We start from the raw sequence: 24,947 nt of genomic DNA on the forward strand, positions 1-24,947 counted from the left end.
TTTACACTTTATCCCCAGCAAGGTGGGTACTCATTTTACTAACCTCAGAAGAATGGAAGATTGAGTCAACCTTGAGCCAGCTACCTGAAACTGACTTCCATCAGGATCAAACTCAGGTCATGAGCAGATATTGAACTCTCTGTGCCATTAGGGCTTACTAATGCATTGCTTAAAGACACACTCTCTGATTTCTCTTTTTTATTTAACCTGCTTGCCTTCTTGGTCACAGCTACCACCCAGTGGTGGGATCCAAAAATTTTAGTAACAGGTTCCCATGGTGGTGGAATTCAAACAGTTGCATAGAGCCCATGGGGCTGGGCGGGGCATGATGGGGGCATGGCTGGGCATTCCAGGGGCGGGGAATTAATAATTTTTCTGTTAGTGTAAAAAACTCTTACTGTAAAAAAAAAGTTCCTAATTTCCAGCTGGTATCTTTCTGTCTATAATTTAAACTCACTACAGCAAGTCCTATCGTCTACTGCCAACAGAAACAACTACTTCTCCTCTAATTGACTGCCTGTCAAATACTTAATACTTTCAAATACTTAATTTTGTTTCTAGAAATCAAAAGAAGGATACTTTCCTTAAACAAGGAACTTTACCATATTTCTAAAACATGTTTTTAAAACAGCCCAACACGGAGAATAATCACGTTTTCTACCTTCGCTAACCTGCCACATAGGAAACAACAGGACTTTATGATTTTTGGACCTAATGGAATTTCTAACGGAGAAGCAGTCCCAATTAGTAACCCCCTCTCGGCACACACAAATAATTAGTAACCCACTCTCGGGAACTGGTGAGTACCTGCTGGATCCCACCTCTGCTACCACCTGATTTCCACCTGATAGCAACCCAAGCAGAGCTTGTGCTCGCTACCTTCTCACTACAGGAGCTATGTAACCTTGTGGGCAGGAGGACCCAAAGCATGTATAGGTGTGTTTGTAGCCAAAACAGTAAAGCCAAATATAAAGAGCCTCATAATAACAGACAACAACATAGGCTTCTGCTATATCATTCACAACAGGTTAAAAAGGACACACAGAGCTCTATTAACTATGGCCATTTATGCATGCATGCATTACCCTGCAGTTGTTTGCTTCACAGTGAGGTTTTCCCATAGGGTTTTTGTTTGTTTGTTTCCACAGGGATTTTCCCCCTGCAAAGTGTCCTTAGATGAGCCAATCCACCATTTTGCCCACCCACCGTTTCCGTGTTCTTTCTGCGTGACTTCAATTTGGGGAGGTTGCCTGCCACCTTTTGTGTTTGTGCGTACCATCTTTGGCCTAGCGTTATTTTGATAGACCATGTAAACTTCGTGTTAATTTCAAAGGCCTATTCAATCCAATCCAATCCAAAAACCTTTATCAGGCATAAACCAGAAGTACCATACATTCCAAGTACAAAAACAGGATCATTGTTATATATCATGTAGAACATGGATTAAAAATGTAGCAACTGCTTCAGAAATTTCTACATGAGGGCTGTGCAATAGCTTAGACATTTTTAGTTTGAGAGAAACATAAATTCTAGAGGTAGTAAAGCTCCCAGATCGGTTCTAATATCATTATACCTCGAACAGTAAAGCAGGATATGAGGGACTGAGTCCATAGTGTTGGGACAGTATCGACAACAACGCTCACTTTGTGGGATGTTAAGGAAATGACCTCAAAGGCCTATTGCTTCAAATAGACCTTCAGTGTAATTAAAAATAGACCTTCAGTGTAATTTAAAAAGCCCTTCTGATCAGTTTGAAATGGTGGCCCACAAAATGGGAGAAACTGCTGTTGTGTGGGCAGGGGGAGGTGGGGAGGAGTAAGGAAACCAAAAGAAAGCACAACACACATTTTTCCTGCAAAGGGAGGGAAAAAGTCTCACTTTGACAGCTTTCGGAAAACGCAGGGATTCTCTGATCTGAGAGTGCAGGGAGTCCCGAAGAGGGAGCGGGATGTGTGCATAACCAAGAATCCAGCATGAAGAGAATGTATGCTTAACATGAAGGAGACCACACAAGTGTGTAAATGCTCTTTAAGGTATCTAAAAGCCAGATCCTGGGTCCCATCTCTTGGTCATTGACTAGGGTGATCAAGAAAGTGAATCCAGGGAAGAGCTATGCAAAGGAAGAGGCAGGGTTAACTGGATAGTCAGCAATGTCTAATAAAGTTATTGGGGGCCAGTGTTTCCCAGCGTTTTCGGTATGGTGATTCACAAGTCCCAATAAAGTGTGGTGACCCAATGAAAAACAACAACAATAAAACAGAGCCTGCACAAATCATTGAAACCTCCCCTTCCCTCCCCTCCTTTGTATGCCACCCCCCCCCCCCCATAGATTGAGAAATTCTAGTACAGAATATCCTCTCACCATTTCTTAGCTACTGATGCTCTATGTTTGGCTTTCTAAAGGCTCTACAATGGCCATATGGAAGAGGTCCTTACTAGCAGGTTGAGGGCCTTACTAGCAGGTTGAGCCATGTAACATATTTTCACCCCAAAAGGGCATCCAGTGGGAAAAGCTACATTCTCAGGAGCAGTGGTAACTAACCGAGGCATGAAGAGGGGATATTGATGATTATGTCTTCCAAACCCATACAGATTCCTGAAGAGTTGGAAGGGATTTTCCATTGGCCCTCACTATCTATTACCTTCTCCAAACTTCAATGGCCCTTCTCAAGAGCGTGTTTTAGTGTCTTTCAATTGGCTCTGCTCAGAAGAAGGTTTCAGCGTTTAACCAAGGAGGTCCAATTTTGACCTTGTAATTCAGGAACAATTGAAATGATGACTCACATTACATTGCACTGTGAATTTTGCCACCCGAGGATGGTACCACCCCCTCTCGGAGCCCTTTTACCCAATAATCACACGACACTTGTGGCTGGGGAAAATTACTTGGCCATAGTCAATCGTTTATTGCGCAGTAAGAAGCGTGAGGTGAAGCCTGGGATTCTGATCTGATTTTTAACACTGGCAGCCCCTCCTCAGGGATGCCTCCAGGTCAAACTGCTCTTCCCACCCCCCTGCTGGCTGATGGATGTCCATGCCGCTACCGTGGAGCTCCAGAAGGCGGTCGGCCTCTTACTGGAGCTCCGTTGCAATGCTTGGCTGGGCGGTCGGCCTCTTGCCATAGCATTCCATCCCACTGCAGGGGAGGGGAGGTAGCTGCCTAACTTCCCTCCCCCAGCCCCTCAGATCAATTCCCACGTGCCAACCACTGAATGGCTATGATAAAGCAACATGCATTAACACAACACCAGAGTATGAAAAGGGGAGAGGTGGGTGGGCAAGTTCTTGGCCGACCGGGGTGCATGATCTGAGGACAAAGGGCGGGCCGGCTGGCCTTAAGTAAGCTCCCGCCGGCCTCCCCCTCTGATGTTGCCTTGCCCTCTTGGGGCATGGCCGCGTGGCCCCCAACCGCCCTTACTAGGGCGGAAGCCAAGGGTTTCCTTCTGCTTTTCGCAAGCAGCAACTGCAGCCGTGGTGATTCACGTCTGCTCTTTTATCAGAACATTAGAAAACATTTGTTTTTTTGCCTTTGGTGACGATAGTTTTTGGACATTCTGATGAATTTAAAGGACAATGTTATTTCTTACACAGTAGTTAAGTTTTGTGATATAGCGAGTAGGGAGCAGAGATTTCTGGTTGATGTAACCAAAGTGACATCTTGCTGACTGCGTATTGATTAATGTTTATTTTTTTCTCGTTAAAAAAAAAAATCTTCCGGTCAAGTAACCGTAAATAAACAGAACTAAACTGAGCTGAGCTGAACTGATGTGGAAGCCAGCATGGTATAAAGATTACAGATGCTCGAGCCCCCACCAGATTGATTCATCTCCTGTTCTCCTATCATGAGCAGGGAACCAATGGCACAGCAGGCAGTTCGACTCATCTTCTGCACTCCTATTAAAGGCGGTGGGCAGTTCAGGCTGCCTACAAGCAGTTCAGTTCTCTTTGCCAGGTTGCTTTCAGTGCCTGCAGGCAGGTGGCCACAGCACACTTTAAACCTGACCCTCTAACTGGTACAACACTTTGGCTCTCCAATCAATGGTACTGAGCGAGATGGACCAATGGCTGTACTTGGTAGAAAGCACAATGCATTAAACTCCTAATTATGTTAAGAACATAAGAACTAGCCTGCTGGATCAGACCAGAGTCCATCTAGTCCAGCACTCTGCTACTCGCAGTGGCCCACCAGGTGCCTTTGGGAGCTCACGTGCAGGATGTGAAAGCAATGGCCTTCTGCTGCTGCTGCTCCTGAGTACCTGGTCTGCTAAGGCATTTGCAATCTGAGATCAAGGAGGATCAAGATTGGTAGCCATAGATCGACTTCTCCTCCATAAATCTGTCCAAGCCCTTTTTAAAGCTATCCAGGTTAGTGGCCATCACCACCTCCTGTGGCAGCATATTCCAAACACCAATCACACGTTACGTGAAGAAGTGTTTCCTTTTATTAGTCCTAATTCTTCCCCCCAGCATTTTCAATGAATGCCCCCTGGTTCTAGTATGGTGAGAAAGAGAGAAAAATTTCTCTCTGTCAACATTTTCTACCCCATGCATAATTTTATAGACTTCAAATCATATCCCCTCAAGACGTCTCCCTCTCCAAACTAAAGAGTCCCAGACGTTGCAGCCTTTCCCTCATAAGGAAGGTGCTCCAATCCTTCAATCATCCTCGTTGCCCCTTCTCTGCACTTTTTCTATCTCTTCAATATCCTTTTTTTTTTTTTGTGTTTTTTTTTTTTGAGATGTAAAGGCGACCAGAGACTGAACACAGTTACTCCCAAGTGCTTGGTCAGCACCACTGCTTCTTTATATATAAAGGCAGCATGAAGCAAATCCTTGCAGTTTTATTATCAACTCCTTTCCTAATTATCCCCAGCACAGAAATCAGATCTGTTCTATTCAGTGTGACTGACTTACTCTCTGCCAAACGTGCTTCGAATTGTAAGCTTAGTTTCTCTTTCCTGCTCTAACCACCATTGATTCAGATCCAACCAAAGGCTGCATTTGGAAGTTGCAAATGTGCTATGGGGCCTTGCATTATATTTTGATTACTGCTACTTGTTTGGTTTTTGCTGGTCACTGGGAAAAGTCTTCCAGCCCATCAAAATGTGTGCGCTTGACCATTTAATTAGCATGACTTATCTTTTAAGATCAAAATGCTTAGAGATTAAAAATATTTGGATACAAACAACTGATTCAATGGAGAATTCTATTATGCATAGAGGAGCCAGTATTGGTGGTTACTGGGTTGGACTAGGATCTGGGAGATCTAGGTTCAAATCCTCACTGCCATGGAAATCTGCTGGCTGATTTTGGGGGACACCCCTCTCAGCCTGACCTACCTTGCAGGATTATTGTGAGAATAAAATGGGGGGGATGGGATGTAATTGTACTAAGTAAATGCACTGTAAGTAGGTGTGTCTTTGTAAGCAGAGTTGCTATTTAATCTTAATATATTATAAAAAGAACTGAATCTGGAAGTGAAATTCACACACCCTGTTCATGACCTGGGTTTGAGCCCAACAGAAGTTGGGTTCACGTAGACCGTTCCAGGTTGACTCAATCTTCCATCCTTCCAAGGTTGATAAAATTAGTATCCAGCTTGCTTAGGGGTAAAATGTAGAAGACTGAGGAAGGCAATGGCAAACCACTCGACAATAAGTCTGCCTAGGAAACGCCAGAGCTGTAGTGAGGGGGAACTGCGCCTGGGGCACGTGTGGGCCCTGCCACGCCTCCACCCACCTGCCCCTGCCCCAGAACGCCCCTGCACCAGTGCATGCCCTGAGCAGGATGTCCCCCGTCCACTGGGCATTACGCCACTGGTAAATGCTGTGATGTGACATCACCCTATGGGTCAGTAACAATCCAGTGCTTGCTCAGTGGACTATATTTACCTTTACCACTCTAAGCTAAAAAAATTCCCCTCTAATTTCTATTTTGGAATGAGAAACAGAACTCAGTGTCATTGCCCATCCCTTCAATATTTGCTCTTTATTCTAGAAAGCAAAGCAGAAGCAGGACAAACTGGGATGGGTAGGCTGGCATCTGTCAAAGACAGGCACCAGAAAAGGGGACTTTGAACTCACTGGGCATTTTCTGCAAATATTGGTTCATGACAAACATTAACACCTTCCAGCTCAGGGTAAAACAATCCAATAAGGAAAAGTTATAACCATGAACAGAGACAAGATGGGAGGAGCTTAGAAGAAGAAGAAGAAGAGTTTGGATTTATATCCCCCCTTTCTCTCCTGCAGGAGACTCAAAGGGGCTTACAATCTCCTTGCCCTTCCCCCCTCACAACAAACACCCTGTGAGGTAGGTGGGGCAGAGAGAGTTCCGAGAAGCTGTGACTAGCCCAAGGTCACCCAGCTGGCGTGTGTGGGAGTGCACAGGCTAATCTGAATTCCCCAGATAAGCCTCCACAGCTCAGGCGGCAGAGCGGGGAATCAAACCCGGTTCCTCCAGATTAGATACACGAGCTTTTAACCTCCTACGTCACTGCTGCTCTCCTAGGGCTGTGGGCCACCGAGAACTGGGGACTGTAGGTTCATATTAAGAATCAAGGAACATGATAGGGTTTAGAGAGAAAAAGCAATCCCCCTTCTTAAGTAGAGTGAAAAATGGAGCCAGCATTTGCGAGAGAATGGAAGCAAATCTGTCCTCTGAATGACAGGCTGTTTGTCCTGGACTGTAGCTCAAATGCCCATAGTATGCTTCTGCACTGAATGTGAAGAAGAGAAGAAGAAAAGTTTGGATGTATAGCCCCTTTTCTTTCCTATAAAAAGACTCAAAGCGGCTTACACACTCCTTCCCTTCCCCTCCCCTCAACAGCCATCTTGTGACATCAGCGGGGTCCAGAGAGTCCTGAGAGAACTGTGACTAGCTCAAGGTCACCCAGCAGGCTTCACTTGTAGGAGCGGGGAAACCAATTCAGTTCACCAGATAAGAGTCTGCCATTCATGTGGAGAATTGGGGAATCAAACTCAGTTCTCCAGATTAGAGTCAACCTGCTGTTAACCCTACACCGCCGCGGGCTCCCAGGAAGTGCTGCAGGAAGCTAGCCAATTTGGGGAATTTTTAAACTTTGAGGTTTATTCTTGCCTAGGTCAGGAAAGTGAGCAAAACAAAGGGTAAAAGCTTAAACGATGCTTCTTTGGACTGTTATCCCCCTCACTAGTTTAAAAACAAAACGGGAGTGAAAACCACCTGGGTAGCGCTGCCGGGGAATGTCTTGCCACTTCAGACACTCGTAGAGGTGCCATTTTACAAGAGGGGGGCTAGATATCTTCTGGAATTACAACTGATCCCGAAACTATGGTTCCCAAGCAGAAAATGTCTGCTTTGCAGGGTAAACTCTATGGTCTTAAACCAGAGGTGGGATCCAGCAGGTTCTCACCAGTTCCCGAGAGTGGGTTACTAATTATTTGTGTGTGCCGAGAGGGGGTTACTAATTGGGTCTGCTTTTCCATTAGAAATTCCATTAGGTCCAAAAATCATAAAGCCCTGTTGTTTCCTATGTGGCTGGTTAGCGAAGGTAGAAAACGGGATAATTCTCCCTGCTGGGCTGTGTTAAAAACATGTTTTAGAAATATGGTAAAGTTCCTTGTTTAAGGAAAGCATCCTTCTTTTGATTTCTGGAAACAAAATTAAGTCTTTGAAAGTATTAAGTATTTGACAGGCAGTCAATTAGAGGAGAAGTAGTTGTTTCTGTTGGCAGTAGACGATAGGACTGGCTATAATGAGTTTAAATTATGGACAGAAAGATACCAGCTGGAAATTAGGAACTTTTTCTTTACAGTTAGAGTTTTTTACAGTAACAGAGAAATTACTAATGCCCCGCCCCCGTCGTGCCCCGCCCAGCCCATTGGCGCTACGCCACTGTTTGAATCCCACCACCATGGGAACCTGTTACTAAAATGTTTGGATCCCACCACTGTCTTAAACCCTGGTGTGATCCCTTCTCTCCCCAGTGTGGTGTAGTGGTTAAAAGCATGCATGTGTAGTAGTTAAGAGCCGTGGCCTATAATCTGGAGAACCAGGTTTGACCTCCCACTTTTCCACATGAGTGGTGGAATCTAATCTGGTGTACTGAGTTTGTTTTCCCTGCTCCTCCTCATGAACCCTGCTGGGTGACCTATACTCACTATGATAGATCTGATTCAGTACAAGACAGCGTTATGGGTTCATTTGTTAAGGAGGGGCTGTAGCTCAGTGGTAAGAGCATCTGCTTGGCATCTGGAAGGTCCCTGGTTCAGTTCCTGGGATCTCCAGTTAAGAGGACCAGGCGGTAGGATTGCTACAGTCAGAGTAAGCAACACTGAAATGGATAGATTTAGATACTGTCTCAGTAGCCCTGTTCATAGTTTACAGGGAACGCACAAACAACCTGCATGTACATACATCTGTACACTTGTCTGTAATAAAAAGCCAACGTGTGTTTACTTGATAAATGGAACCAGGGACCAGTCCTTGGATAAATGTGGGGTTTCAATCACACCTTCAGCAGTACATGCAGTGAAGACAGCACGAGAACGAATCTCTGCACATACAACGTGTTGTATTCAGAATCTGGGCCCCTCAACCTGTCCAGTTCTAGGTCTGGTAATTTAGCAGATCCCCTATAATCCCTGTGTGTGCCTGGAACAACATATCTCAAGAGCCTTTTGATCCAAACTAATATACTTGATTTATTATAGCAACTCCATTTCTGGATAGGATAGAGTAAATATAGGTTCCTAATCTAGCCTGTCTACCTAGAATGAGAGAGATTCAGGACCTGCATCCTGCCCTCATGGTTGCAAGATGGAGAAATGGTGTAGAAAGAGGGTGTAAAAGACTGAAGGAAAGAAGTTTCCCCCAAGAGGAGCAATCTACATATCAAAGGGATAATGTCAGAGCAATGGAGAAAGGATTCCCAGTGCTTTGACCCTTCTGTCTCTGACTCTCTAGTCCACAGGTGTCAAACTCGTGGCCCACCAGATGTTATGGACTACAGTTCCCATCATCCCCTGCCAGCATGATGCTGGCAGGGGGATGATGGGAACTGTAGTCCATAACATCTGGAGGGCCGCGAGTTTGACACCTCTGCTCTAGTCAGAAGTCTGAGGTTAAGAGACAGCACAAAGTCTTTCCTTTTCAACACTGTACATGGATTGTACATGCATGCACCGTAACTTGTGAGCAGAGCTTGTAGAAGGCAGCTTCATATGTTCTTGTGGACAGAGTAGCAGAGGCAGGAATGGCCAGCTCAAGCCCCTTACCATTTATAGGGGTGAGATGCACAACCCCTAAGCCCAATTATTCACCCCCATACCATTAATCTAGGATGCTCTAAACAGTTGAAGATCTGTCCACCATGAAACCAAGCGCCCTACCTGGGGATGGGTGAGCAGGAGTTTTTAAGATGAGCCTTTCAGAGTATTGTGAATTGGGATGGGCTGAAACTAGAGTTGGAGGGGGGGCTGTGTGTAGAGCAATTGGTCTCTCCCGCCCAAACAGCACAGGGACAAAGAGGTTAAAATAAAATGTATTGCTTAAAAAAGTTAATGTATTGCTTAAAATAAAATGTATTGCTTAAGGAGCAGCAGTGGCATAGGAGGTTAAGAGCTCATGTATCTAATCTGGAGGAACCGGGTTTGATTCCCAGCTCTGCCGCCTGAGCTGTGGAGGCTTATCTGGGGAATTCAGATTAGCCTGTACACTCCCACACACGCCAGCTGGGTGACCTTGGGCAAGTCACAGCTCTTCTGAGCTCTCTCAGCCTCACCCACCTCACAGGGTGTTTGTTGTGAGGGGGGAAGGGCAAGGAGATTGTAAACCCCTTTGAGTCTCCTGCAGGAGAGAAAGGGGGGATATAAATCCAAACTCTTCTTCTTCCAAGCAACCAGTGTGGCATGATGACCAAGATGGTGGACTCTAATCTGAAGAACTAGTTTTGATTTCCCTCTTCCCACATGAAGCCTGACTTTGAGGCAGTCAGAGTTTTCTCAGAACTGTCTCAGCCCTACCTACCTACCTCACAAGGTATCTGTTGTGGGATGGGGATTGTAAGCCCCTATGAGAAAGGTAGAGAGAAGTGGGATATGAAAACCAACTCCTCTTCTTTTAGCTTCCTGCTGACCTAGTGCTGAGCAATCTGCTACGAGGCAATGCCAGGTTGCAAGGGTGGGGGTGGGATTTTGTGGTCAACCCCAGAGCCGTAGCAAGGGGGAACTGCACCTGGGGCATGTATGTGCCCTGCGCCCCGCCACGCCCACGCCCGCCCCGGAACACCCCAGGATGCCCATGCCACACCCACGGTGGGCGCTACGTCACTGGTCAGCCCACCTCACACAGCCTCGGGGTTCTGCAGAATTTGGCTGCTCGGCAGCTGCAGATGACGATTTCCCTCTAGCCTGTCCTTGCAATCTTTAAATTAAACATTGATAGATTAGTGGGCTGCTACATGCATTCTCTTGTGTCTGAGGTTTGCTCCATGGTTCTGGGCAAACGCCTCTCGTCCTGGGTTTTCCCCTCCACCGCATGGAAATATACTGGTGCCTGCTGTCCCTCGACTGTTTGGAGAAACCTGCCGCAATGTAGGATGCGGCCTTCCTAAAATACCTGTTTGGAAGAGGGCTGTGGGTGTTTTATAACACTGCCGCGGAGCTATATTCGCCACTGATTCATCGGCACATGCTCTTAAAAACAGACTCTCAAACCCAGTGCCCGTGGCCCAGGCATGTGGTAATACTAGGGAAGCTGCCGGAACGACTGATTATCTTGGGAGGCATTTTAATTGGCCTCCCACGCCCAAACCCTTCTTGACAAAATAGCTTCCAAGGCAGTAGTGTCAAACTCCAGGACCGGTCAGTTCAGCGGGATGGCATTCTTCACACTGGCTGATAAGACTGTGAGCAAAGAGTGCCATCTAGTGAGGCCCATAATCCCTTACTCTTGATTACTGTAAGGCAGTGATAGCGAACCTTTTCGAGACCGAGTGCCCAAATTGCAACCCCAAACCCACTTATTTATCACCAAGTGCCAACACAGCAATTTAACCTGAACACTGAGGTTTTAGTTTAGAAAAAAACGGTTGGCTCCGAGGCATGCGTTACTCAGGAGTAAGCTTGGTGGTAGTCAGTGGCTTTGCTTTGAAGCAACCATGCAACTCTTCCAACGGGTGAATCATGACCCGAGGAGTGTTTACTCAGAAGCAAGCTTCATTGCCAGCAATTGAGCTTACTCCCGAGTAAAGGATCACGCTTTAGTTCTTTGCATGAAAATCAGTGGTGCTTAACAGCACTTAACAGGGTTACCTACACTGCTTCCCCAAAACTAGGTCTTAGGTTTAATGCTAATAATCGAGCCCAGCAACCTCGTGCCGTAGGTTCGCCACCACTGCTGTAAGGAAAGGATTTTTTTAATGAACCACGATCAGATGATGGGCCCCCCTTCCCCCCTCCCCTTCTCTATTGGGTGGGTGGGTCAGCTTAGTTAAGTTTAATAAGGTGGAAGGGGGATTCTCTAGTTTTAACTACACATGAGCTTAGGATAAGTTTAATGGGGGGATTCTCTAGTTTTAATTGCACGCGACCAAAAGTTAGTTAACTTTAAAGGAAGTCCAAGGTGGCTAGCCGCTATTGAAGGCTCCCTTTGAAGTTTAAATTCTGAGCTATTTGGATTGGCTTTTATCTGCCCCGCTTGTATTCAGGGCTGAAAAAAGCCGAAAAAAGCCAAATACTACTTTTTTGGTAATTTTTTTTCAATTTGGATATACCAAATCACCAAGCCTTGTCAGAATAAGATGAGCCCCCTTCCCCATCCTGGATGGGTGGACCATAGCCAGATAATGGCTCCCTCTCCTCCCTCCCCCCCGGGCAGGTGGGCCACAGCCAGATGATGCCCCCCTCCCTCCAAGGTGGGTGGGCCATGACTAGATGAAGGGCCCCCTTTTCCTCCCTCCCCTTCTCCTCAAGGTGGGTAAGCCATGACCAGATGATGAACCCCCTCCACGGTGGGTGGACCATGACCAAATGCTGTGCCCCCTCCCCCCAGGTTTGGTGGGCCATGGCCAGATGATGGGCCTCCTCCCCTTCCTTCCCCAGGGTGGATGGGCAATGACCTTATAACAGGCCCCCTCCCCGTTCTTCTCACTTCCCCCCCCCCCCAGCAATTAACAGCTATATCTGCCTTTCATGATGGGGTTGGAACCCGCTCACTGTTTTTCTTCCTCTCTCCTTTGGGGGACCCGAAGTGTCTGACATTGTTTTCTGCTCCTCCCATTTATCCAAACGACAACCTTGTGAGGTACACTGGGCTGAGGGAGAGAGGCTGACCAATGAGTTTCTGTACCAGAGTGGAGATTTGAACCTAGATCTGCTGGATGCTAGTCCAAGACTCTAACTACTACACAGAAATATGACAGGACCAAATTTCCCATTAGGCAGGAGATCTATGATTTCCTGATGTTTTCTTTTTGGATTGAATCATAACTATGGGGAAGGGGCTGGTAGTTCGATTCCAGCAGCTGAGATACAGGAGGGAACATAGAACCGGTCTCCCTCTCCATTCGATTTTCCTCCTATTTATCCTTCATGGAGCAAACTGACCACAGTATGAAGTTTTGCTTAAAAATATCACGTAGGAGGAAGGCATGCTCACACAGGTGGCTCATATATGGTAAGGGTAATTTAGGTAACCATGTTTCATCCCATATTACCTCAAACAGTCCAAAAGAAAACAGCAACATCAGGACAGCTTAGAAACGTTCTTGATAATATCACCAGTAGCTTGAAAAACTGATCTGGGCCATGGGATGTAAGTTTGCCACTAGCGTCTATAGCAATACCCAGAGGCCAGGGTAAAAGTTGTACAGCACATTGGTCCAAGCAGATACCAAAAACAAGAACAAGTACCTTTCATTGGGACTAACCAAATTGACGCAGAACACTATGCAAGCTTTTAAGCTCAACAGAACGCTTCATCAGGGCATATGTTGCAGATTTTTAAAAAGGGGACACCTCAGCAATAAAGGGAGGAGGATAAATGCCTGTAGGTATCTCACAAACAATTAAATGCCCCCCCCCCAATAAGGCTGGGACCTAAAAAGTCTTCCTTATATCTGCCTTCTTAAATTTTGTAACTTCCAACCTGCTGAAGAATTCTGTTGAGCTTGAAAGCTTGCACAGTTCCCTGTGCTAATTCGGTTGTCCTAATCAAATGTATTGAGAGGTAGAGAATCTCTGAATGCCAGTTGCAGGAGGTAACACCGGGGAATAGCCTCTGTGTCGTGTGATGGCCCTCCAGAGTAATTGGTTGGCAACTGTGTGAGACAAGATGCTGGACTAGTTGGACCACTTATCCGATCCAGCAGGGCTCTTCTTATGTTCATATGTATTATAAAGATTTTTCCCCCATGTTCACACGGCTGTCTTAAAGGCCTGCCAGTAGCCCGAGGGCTGTTTTGAGAGTGCAGTTTTATGTGTTTTAATTGATGTCATATTCTGCTGAACACTGGCTGTGATATTGCTTTTACTCACTGTGTGGGTTTACTCACTGTTGGCTTTAGATTCTAAAGTTTAGAACATACAAGGGTTTTTTGCTTGCTTGGGGACTATTATTTTATTAATATTTGGTTTTTACTTTGCTATACGTTTTTCCACAAAAAGACAACCGTAGATTGGTATATTAACCCAGCATTTTCTAGAACCCCAGCAGAGGATTCTACTATAAAGGAGGTCCAGGAAATGGCGGATTCATATACAAACTTACTGTCATCTTTTTGTGGAAAAGAGTATAGCTACTTTGAACAAGCCTCTAAAAAGGCAGCCCAACACATTTTCTAAATTCATCAGTAATAGTAAGTGGAAGATGACTGAAAATAACACAGGTCAGCCAACTGAATGAAGGAAAGCAGGCCTGCTAGGCTGTGAATGAGAGACGAACATTCTCTGCCTTTCTTTCCATTATGGAAGAAAGGCAAGAGACAAATGGAGGACTGGTGGTGTTTCCTATATAGTCTTACCACTCCTTAAGGCCTCCTTCCTACTTCAAGAAGGTCTCCATAAGATCCAAGTCCTATTGCTACCATGAGCGCAGCTTTTTTAAAAAGCCCGATCCGTAAGAATAAACATTTTATTGAATAAAAATATCCTTCACTCTGCCAAAAATATATAAAGGCATTTTTTTTTTCTCTTGTGAGTACAGCTATTAAAAGATCAGGTTGTTTTACGAGTTAGAATTAGTCTGCTGCAAAGGTTCCTAATCAGCATAAATACGTACGTTAATTAAAAGAGGAAGAATATACTAAAAAAGAAGGCGTATAATGCTATGCGGCGACCTTGAAAGTGACAGGCGAGGCATTCATCGTGGTGGAATGGCATTTATCGCGGTGGCTACGCCCACCACTGGTCTGGTGAAAAACCAGAAAATACTTTTTCACTGAAACTGTCACTGAAACTTTCACTGAAACGTCAAAGGTCCTTCTGTGCTTCCCCGAACATTTCATGGCTTACGCAGAAAAAACACTCGCGCACGTTGCGGTCACGAATATTAGCCAGGCTCTAATAAAAGTCAGAAGCTGCTCACAGATAATGCAGAGAGAACTAGTCCCTGAAGAAGTTAAGCTTCTGAGCACAGATATTACGACTTTGAGGAATGCACTGGATCGTCCAGCTCTTCATGGCAATTTATACTATTGGCAGGCAAAACAGCCTTCGGCATTCTTTTTCTGCTGTCGCCCCCGCCTTGTCCCTCTCCACTCTCCCTCTTCCATGAGACCCATTTATAACTGTTGCAAGTTTTCATTTTCTTGAATCTCCAGCCCAAATACAAAACAAAAATTCCATTGGGAAAAGAAGTATACTATCAAAATGGAATAGGTATCTGCGTACGTCTTCCGGGTGGGCAGTCAGATTGCTTGTTCTCCAATCAGCCACCATTTCCTAATAAATGAGAATGTGACATGTTTTGCTGTTCTGGCAGGAAAGGCCAGATCTATAAATCTATTTACAAATCTATAAAATATAGTGACCTCCATAGTAGAAGTCATTCACAACAGAGATAGAATTCTCCAGTATTCAGCCCTACCACGTTTCCAATTTATGCGGCACCATTCATCAAAGGCGCCTGGAGTTATCAGTGCATTCCCACAGTCCAGTTGAACCAGCATGACAAAGAATTAGGAGAAACAGGAGATGAACGGGGAAGCGAATATTTGGCTATCGTAAGTGCTTGATGGTGAGTTCTTTCTTGGCCCAGCCTCAATCAAAGAGGAACCCGGGATCCGGAGGATAACAGAGCGACCCTTGGACCTCATCCTCAAGCCCGTAGGCTTTTTCGAGGACTCTCTGAGCATCCTGGGCGAAGCTGTCCAGGGCCGTGTGCAGCAGGTAATAGGCGGCCACGAAAGAGACACCTCCAGCGACTAAGTTGTCTAAAAGTGGCACCCTGTTCTTTACCAGCTGGGCGGCGATCTGCCCGTAAACGGCAGCTTGGCTCAAGATGCCGTGGACCGTGTTCTCCGAGAGATCCTTCCCTAAAGTCGAGCAGATCTGATTTTTCAGTTCAAGAGGCGGTTTGGAGGCAGCGTGGGCCAAGGCCCCCAGAGAGGCATCATCCAGGCCAAAATTCCTGCGGTACGAGACGAGGGTATTCATGAGCATCGGGATGTTCAGGTGGATGGGAAGGCCAGGCAAAGCCGAGATGAAGCAAGCCAGCAGGGCCTTCTTCCAGATGTGCTTGCGCAGGGAGTCCTTCTTCTTCCGCACGGCTGCAGCGGTGACAGATGGAAAAGACAGCAAGAGGACGTGCCGCTTGTGGCCTTCCAGCTCTTCCGCCAGAGTATCCTGCAACAGCGGGAAGTCAAAGCGGTGTAATTCAAAGCTGGAGACTAGGAAAACCTTGGGGGAATTCAGGCCTCCTTTCTGAAGCTGGCGGATGCAGTCTTCCTTCATTTCCCACAGCACCTGATCCTCCTGAAAATAGGACGGCCGCCGACGCTGCGAGGCACGCAAGTCTTGGTCCACCTTGGACCGAACAAAGTAGAAGCGCTTGCCCATGGTTTTCACAGCACGGGCCAGCTGCACGTGGCTCTCCCGGAAGCCGCCCAGAAGTGATGATGATAGTTGAAGAAAATCGTATTTCTAACCCGTCTAGGCGCGCAGGTAGGTCTCGGCTTGGAAGCACGGGGTGCCGATGCCAGGCAAGTCCCAGAGCCGGACACTAGGCAGGTGAGGATGCTGGTATGGTGTGGGTGAAGCCGTGGTCTCTATTACACCAGTGGGGAGCAGCGCGGGGGAATTGCGCCATCGGTGGATACCCGCACGCGCTGATAGAAAGTGGATTTGCCCACCGACCACCCGTCCACCAAGAATGTCAAGAAGCGTGGTGGTGTCAAAGGCGAACCAGAAGTTGACTGGACCTGTGTGGAGACTTCCAAGACCACGCGGGATTGGATCAGAGCCCATCTCTTTGAGGTCCTGCTCTCGAATCTCGAGGGCACTCATGGCGGAAATTCTGCAACAGCACAAGAGAAACACCAAAGGGTCAGGGTTATTTATGGCCGTGTTGTGTAGATTTCATGCAAGCCAATGTCTGGACCACTTAGCTCCAACTCCCTCCCAGAGAAACCAAAATTCCTGCATTTTGCCACCTACACAATAATTAGTTTTAGGGATTGAGTAGAATTTAGTGGGTGGTCCTTGTCAAAGCAGTAATAAGAAAAAGCTGCCCTGGCTGAAATTCTCTCTTCAGAATTTCCCTCTCATAAAGACAACCCAATCTGCCAGCAGGCTCTTTTCATGAGAAACTAAAAAGAGCCCTGCTGGATCAGACCAATAATTCTTCCAGTCCAGTGTCCTGTTTTGGTCACAAAGATCTCAAAAACAAAAGCGTCTCCCAGCAGCTGCTTCCAATGATCAAATTATGACAGCAAGCAGCGTTTCTACTATTTGCTACCGTCGGCTTTCACGATTGGAATACAGGTGCTACTGGTTTCCGGGCTGCAAGGACAGACTTCTAGACGCTTTCTCTCCTGACGTTTATACCAGATTTGGCTGGCATCTTCAGAGGACCCTCTGAAGATGCCAGCCACAGGCGAAACGTCAGGAGAGAATGCTGCTAGAACACGGACATACAGCCCGGAAACCACACAGCACCCAAGCCATTTATTTATTTACCTATTTATTTATTTATCTATTAATTAATTAATTAATTACCCTGCCAATCTCCCACAGGACTCAGGGCAGCTTGTCCAGTCCCCCACAAATCTGTCCAATAATCTCCTTTTAAAACCATCCAAACTAGTAGCCACCATGGCATCCAGTGGCCATGAGTTCCACAAATCCTTTGTGAATCATGTGCAAAAGAAGCTTCCCCCCCCCCCCCAACCCCGGATCATTTCCAAGCTACCATTATTTGCACGTCACAGCATCTGGATTGCCACATGGTGTGGCAGGGGATTACCGCCTCCACACCTGGTTGCATATCAAGACATGCCATTGCCCGGGGAATGCCAGCTATATAAACCAGCCTCTAAAAGCACAAGGCTCTTGTCCTTCTCTGAAGCAGGGTCTCTTAGCCTGCAAGCATTGACGTTTCATGGCAACCCAGCGTCACCCGTCACAGGAACAAAATGGGCAGGATAATGGGCAAAAGAAGCAAGCCTTAGACAGCAAACGTCATGGAAAGCAAAACTGAAACAGAAAGCGCACCAGGGGAAAGGAAGGAGTTTTCTTTTTAATGCATTCAACAAATCAAATCAGCCAGCGAAGCGTTTCATAATGCAAACATCTGGTGTTGGGAGAAACAGGGGCAGAAAAGCTGGGATTCTCCCATGCCAGGCTATGAGATGGAGGAATAATGCCAGGAGCGAAGTTCCCTTCGCTAACCATTAGTCCCGCTCTCCCCCCAGGAAAAAGAGAGCTTACTTCTCGTCCTGTCAATCAAGCCTCGTAGCCTTTGAATTCTTTTTATACTCACTGCAGTTTTCAAACTAATGATCAAAGGGAAGCAGAACTGGAGAACGGAGGGTCTGTTTATCTTCGCCGGTTGCAGGTGGAAAGGAAAGAGAAACCTTTTCAGGAAGAGAGGGCACAGGAAACGCGCCGATTGGTTCAGCCCCGGGGAAGGAAAGCCAACGGCAGCCTATCATTACCGAATATGCAAACGACATCCACGAGGGGGCGGATCCCGGTAGTTAACTCTTTGCTGTAACGTCATAGTAGTCTGTATGATGTCCACCCCTGGGCTGGCTTTACTGTCTCTGTCTTCCCCTACTCTTTCACCATCCTGAGGGAGTGTGGATTTCTTTTTAGAGTGACTGGAGTGTTTTTAACTATAAGTAGGCCTCTGAAAACTCTTTTTTTTTTTCAAATGGGAAAAAAAAAACATATATTGCAAATCCTCAAGCCTCAAAAATCTGTCCATAAGTCTTAATAGCAGAGGTGGGATCCAGCAGGCTCTCACAGGTTCCCAAGAGTAGGTTACTAATTATTTGTGTGTGCCGAGAGGGGTTACAAATTGGTGATTTTGCCACGTGATTTTTGCCTTAGTTATGCTCCTCTCAGCAGTAGCGCACAGAACTTGAAGCCGTCTAGCAGGAGGTGCACCTGCGTGCATTCATTTCCCGCCCAAGGACCGGCACAGCGGCTGCATCCTTGCCACAGCCCCGCCCAGGAATGCCCCGCCCCGGAATGCCCAGCCACGCCCCCGTCATGCCCCACCCAGCCCCATTGGCGCTATGCCACAGTTTGAATCCCACCACCATGGGAACCTGTTACTAAAATTTTTGGATCCCACCACTGCTTAATTGGCTTTGGTAGTGAGAAAATTGTAGTTGCCAAATTAGGGACGCTAGCTTGCCAGGTGGGATCCAGAGATTCCCAAGGATTACAGCTTGTTTCCAGATCACAGAGATAACATTGTGCAGTGTCAAACTGAATGATTTTTCATATTAAACTATTTCTCAGGTGTTCTGTTATAATGAACATCCTTCCCCCTTCCTTACGTTCACAGGTACAAATATAAGAAGAGCAAACATTTGGTTCTTTACAAGTTCTAGTCATTCATGTGTTTGTAGGTTTAGAATGTAAACTATACCTATTTTTTTTCTGTGCAATGTATCCCAGAGAAAGCTGACTTTGGCTAATGTCGGGCTTCCTTCTTATGGTGCTAACAGAATAAAAGGTGGCTTTGTTTTCCATTGGAAAACAGCCAGATGAAAGTGTTTGTAGCAACACTTGGGTTAACTGTCTTTGGAGCCATCATCAAAGGAAAGTGTTGAGTCTGCACCCTTGTGTAAGTTCTGTGTATGCCAAGTGTTTTCACATAGCTTCCAACTCATGGCCATCCTATGAGTCAAAATCCTCCAAAAACGTTGTCTCTTGCCTCGCTTAGGTCTTGCAAACTAAGGGGCATGACTCTTTTCATAGGGTCCAATCATCTTATGCTCGGCGTCCTCTTTCCCTAAGTGTCAAGCGTTTTTACTCTTTTGCTAAGCAAGGGCTTAGCTTGCTTGATCCACACTTAGAATCAAGTAAGTTTTTCACAGGTCTGTTAATGCGTGCAAAAAAAAAAGGCGGTTTTTGTTTTACTTTGTTTTAATGTGTTTGTTTTTAATTGCATTCAAAACACCACAATGCAGCACCGTCCACTCCACCGCTAGGCCGCGGTCACCATGGTTACCAAGCCTCGCGGGAGGAGGCTGTACTGAGCAAAGCCAGCTACGTGACAAGCCTCGTATCGCTGTCTTGGGCGGTCCTTTACAGAGGCGGGACTTTGGTAGTAATTCAGGCCGCTCCTTATTGGTTGTTTTACGCGGATGAGCATCTTGACAGGCAGCTGTGGAAGGGGCGGGATTTAGAATGTTCCTGAAGGCGGGAGGGGGAGGGTTGCGTTTGGCACGCCTGTGCAACGGAAGGCGGGCTCCGGCTAGATTGATTAGCCTCCCAGCCATTCGGAGGCAGGCTATGGGATTGAATGACGTCATGCTTGCCAAAACCCAGAAAAAGGCCACATAGGTTTAAATCCACAAAAAGAGACAAATTTCTGGCAGTTTTACAGTTGGGGGGAAATAGTTCCGCACTTGAGTGAAGGGAAGAGGCCTCATAACATTGCAAACAAATACGTATATTATTTTAATTTAACCCTTTGTGTGTTCTGATGCTCTAAACTCCAGTTTACGTAGGTGGAGCATAATTCCAGTTTCGAAAGTGTGATTAAGACAGAAAAGGAGGGGAAAGCCACTCTGCAAATATTGCCTTCCTAAGTAAATGTTTATTGAAGATTGCAAGGAAATGTTTTGTTTCACATTAAGACAGCCATGACTGCAAAGAGCAGGACCTCAGCCACTATCTCAGGACTGTTGTAATATTATGGGCGGAGGGACAGACAGGCATGCTACCCCCATCTCCTTGGATGAAGGGCAAGAGAAAAATGGGGTTGATAAATAATGTTTTTTTTCACAGCAACCATACATTGTTCCTTTTTGAGCCAGTGGGCACCTTTGGAATTCCAATGCAGCACGGTGGGCTGGGTACAGCCACAAAATGGCTGCTACGGGAGGTGGAGCAAAATGTGGTAGCAGCAGCTGCCAAAGCAATATTTTTGAAAAATCTGCACAGCCAACCAGAAGTCTTGCTGGGCAAAAGCCCCCTCCTGAGCCATCTACTTTCTAAAGTACTTGGCAGGTTCCATGGTGCCCACCCAGTGGTGGGATCCAAAAATTTTAGTCACAGGTCCCCATGGTGGTGGGATTCAAACTGTGACGTAACGCCAATGAGGCTGGGTGAGGCACGACGGGGGCGTGGCCGGGCATTCCAGGGGCGGGGCATTCCTGGGCGGGGCTGTGGCAAGGACGCAGCCGCTGCGCCGGTCCTTGGGTGGGAAACGAATGCACGCAGGCGCAGGCTGCCACGCATGCCGGTGCACCTCCTGCTAGACTGCTTCAAGCTCTGCGCGCTACTGTTGAGAGGAGGGGCGTAACTAAGGCAAAAATCACGTGGCAAAATCACCAATTAGTAACCCCCTCTCGGCACACACAACTAATTAGTAACCTACTCTCGGGAACCTGTGAGAACCTGCTGGATCCCACCTCTGTGCCCACCAGAACCACTGGGCCCATGGGTACCGTGTTGAGGACTCTTGTCCCGTTAGTGGAAGACTCAGACAATTTGTGTAGTTCTAGGTAGGCCAGAACATTTCTCCCCACTGGCTGAGCATTGATGGTCTGAAGTGGTACAGGTAGGGTTGCCAGTTGTATAAAGGAACCTACTATTTGCACTATGCCCAGCAGCCTTATGTTTCTTTATACAATAATCACATTGCCCAAGATATATTGTAAGTTGTAGGGTTGCCAGTTGGCCTCTTGAAAAATACCTTGTCCTTGTCATCTGCGGAAATGAGCCACTGAAGCATGGTGACAAATAACAACCCTTGCTGAATAACATGTCATTATTCTTCTATTAAAGGGACAGGACATGTTTCTCCAAGAAAGGGGGATACTGTAGGTACAGTCTATAGCAGGGGTGGGCAATTATTTTTTCCATGGGGCCGCATAAGAAACAAAAAATATTGTGGAGGGCTGGGCCAAAAGGCAGGGGGGCGAGGCACTTTTGAAAGCCCCGCAGAAGTCGGCAGCCAAGGCAACCGGCTTCTGCGGGGCTTTCAAAGGCGCCTTGCTCCCCAGCACGGCAGGGGGGCCAGTCAGGGTCATCCGGCGGGCCAGATGTGGCCTGCGGGCCGTATAATGCCCAGGTCTGGTCTATAGAATAGGTGTCAAACTCATGCCCCTCCAGATGTTATGGACTACAGTTCCCATACTGGCAGGGGATGATGGGAACTGTAGTCCATAACATTTGGAGGGGCGTGAGTTTGACACCTGTGGTCTATAGTCCATAATATAGCATGCTGGCAGGGGATGATGGGAACTGTAGTCCATAACATCTGGAGGGGCGCGAGTTTGACACCTGTGGTCTATAGTAACCCCCCCACACACACAAAGCACACATCTTACTTCTGAGAAGGTAGAATGCCTTATCTTGATTCCAGCTGCAGTTGGGACATGCCAGTAGGAATGCTTCTTCATGTAAAAGGCTCCATACAAGTTTGCTCTTGTTTTTATTAAGCAAAATCAAAATGCAAGATTCTTCAACCTTGGTGTCAATCCCCCCCCCCCCCTCCCCGTATTGCATAGCAAAACAATACCTGGGTTGCAGGCTCTCTGGGGGAAAATAATAGTTTGGTTCTGTTACTGCCTCCTCTTCCCCCCCCCCAAAAAAAAAAACCCCTTTGTGGGTAAGACTTTTGGACACAAGACACAAGCAACTTGGAGCAAAATGTCACGCTCTCTTTGGTTTGGTCTGGCATTCATTTTGTTGAAAAGGCCATCCCTAGGAGCTTTCTGCTTCCCAGTCTGGCCAGCCTCAGGCAAGGAGACTTGTATTTCTGATCAGTGGGTGGAAAATTACAGGGTTGGATGCATTGCTGCGGTAGCGTCCACAGAGGCCCTGCCAATGATTCCACCCCCCCCTTTGCAAACCTATTACTGCTCAGAACGGATGCTGCAATTCCGAAAAGTCACTGGCGCTAACTTAAATCGAAAAGGAAAACAATAAAGGCAGGAAGTTGTCTCTGCAACATAAAAACAAACACACAATTCTTCCTGCTGACTGACAGCATCTGACACTATCCCAGACCTGAGGGGCATAAAATATGGGATGGAGGAGAGCAATTGGTGGGCCTCCTTGGGGATATATCAGGGTCCTTTCCCTGATTTTTAAAAATTGAATGCAAGTAGAAACCAGTGTTGCATGCACACTTATGGCTTATGACACTTACTTGCAGGGGTAAGTAAGTAAGCGGACAATCTGATTTAGCAGCAGTCTGATCTTCGGAAATCCGCAAAGGGATTTCTCTTGCACAGCTGGTAGCTAAGTAAGATCCCGGATGATGTCTTAAGCTCCAGTTGCTGTTAAAACAGGAGGAATAGGGGCCCTGAGAAAAAGTTGGCAACTTCATCTCCCCCGTTTCTTTTCAGAGGTCTCCCATTTGTCAGGGGCTAGAATTGCAAAATGGAGCTTCCACATTCAGTAGCAGGATACCACGGAATATGATTTGTTGGAGGCAGGAGTGGGGAGACTGGCAATTGCTTGAGGGCCTTCTGGTTGGCCAATGGGTGAAACAGGATGCTGGACAGTGCTCTGATATGGTCTGATATTGAAAGGAGAAGTGCTCTGCATGCGTTCGAAGGAGCTCTTTTATTATGGCTTTGGAAGTTCCCTTCAAGGTTCTGCCCTCGTTTTCTCACACAACCCCCCATCCTCCTAGGGAGCAATCCTAAACAGGTCTACTCAGAACTAAATCCCATGTTATTCCCTTCCAGGAAAAGAGCCTTAGAGACATAACCCCAGTCTTGCCCTTTGCCCAGTTCTAGATTGCTAGCTGGGTGCAATACAATTCAAATTGCAGCATTTGCTCAAAATGGGGAGATGACCCTAAATGCACCACTGAGACACCCCCCTCCCCCCGCTTAAAAATGTACATACACACAAAGTTGTTGGACATAACTGTAAGTTGCTTGCAAATATAAGATGACGCCCCGCCCCTTGATGACGTAGGTGAAGGACTTAGTTTTGCACTGGGGTAAATCCTGCAATTTCTGAACGTGCCAGATTCCCTAAAAATAAAAACCATTAAATTTTGCTCCATCAAACGGACTCACGACCAGCAGTCGCTCTGCAAAACCAGCCGGCTGCAACCTCTTCCCCCCCCCCACCTTAGGTGCCAAAAATACCCCCTACCCCTCCTGGGTAAAATTAGAAGCTGAAGTCACACTTCAGAGACACGTCCCCGGAGGCATTTGTGCAGGATCGGGTGTCGCACCCGTTGCAATGTAAACGGGGGCAGGGTTGCATTTTCCACCTCCACCGTCTTTTCTTAAAGGTCCCAGACGCTTCTCCCTCGCCTATCCCAAAGCCCGGGGAGAAGGGCGACAGCCTTGGCCCCACCCAGCCTATTAATTCGAATCACTCCACCCCTCCGCCTTTGATTGACATCCTTAATCCGGAGCCGGATTGGCCGCGAGAGCTCAGCCAAATCGAGAAGCTTCTGCAAAGTGGCAGAGCCCTTAGCGGGGAGGAAAAAATCCACCGGGGGTCGGGTGGGGTGTTTATATAGCCTGGGAGAGGCACGCGCGGGAACGAGTCCCGGGAACACGCGAGCAGCGTTCACACGTTCGGGTCGCAAGCGCGAGGTAGCTTTTTGGCCCCTTTTGGCGCAGTGCAAAACAGAAGCGGAGGCGGCTGCGGAGTAAAAGAGGTACGACGCATAGCGACGGGAGGCGAGGAATAACAAGCCCAAATACCCGACTTCGAAGTTGTTTGCAGGAGTGCCACTGGGGCGTTTAGACGAGGGACGCTCGGTTTGGATTGGCCGGGCTTGTTTTCTGCAGTTTGGGTTTGCGTTTGGGCCACCGGTTCGGTTTTTGGTGGCTGAATGGCTGCGGAAAGGGGTTCGCTTCTCTCCAGCCTCTTCTGAACAGCGAAGTTTTTAGCCAGAGAGGCAATTAGGAGTGGCCAATAGTGTCTCTGAGCATAGTGTAGAGGGTTTTTCATAATGCAGTGCCTGGGATTGGGAGTACTTTAACGGAGCAAAAGGGGGTTTGGTTTAGTGGGCTGGTGGGTCCTGCAGTCGAGGAGATAAATTGCGGGCGGGGGGCTTGTTGGAGGGGGCAATGGGACCACTTTTCCTGCCTTTCGCAGTAGTTTTAAGACACGCAGTGCGATCCAAAGCGTGTTTGCAAAGCGCTCCATCCTCCAGACTTGCAAATCCTCTGCCCTGGGGCCGCAGGGTCTGGGGGGAGCGCGTCTCTTTGGCGCTCGGTGGGGCTGATTTACTTCCGAGTAAACCAGCGCAGACTATGCCTGCAGTTTTATGCCGGGGGTTGGGGGGGGGGGAATGCGCCAACGAAT

General features: G+C 47.2%; 1 pseudogene; it reads right to left on the bottom strand.

Annotated features, from left to right (window-relative positions):
* Positions 1 to 14,098: 14,098 nt before the first annotated feature.
* Positions 14,099 to 18,198, bottom strand: LOC125435497 (annotated as a pseudogene).
* Between the last annotated feature and the right edge of the window lie 6,749 nt (positions 18,199 to 24,947).

The sequence above is a fragment of the Sphaerodactylus townsendi genome, linkage group LG06, assembly GCF_021028975.2.
Source record: "Sphaerodactylus townsendi isolate TG3544 linkage group LG06, MPM_Stown_v2.3, whole genome shotgun sequence".
NCBI classification, from domain to species: domain Eukaryota; kingdom Metazoa; phylum Chordata; class Lepidosauria; order Squamata; family Sphaerodactylidae; genus Sphaerodactylus; species Sphaerodactylus townsendi.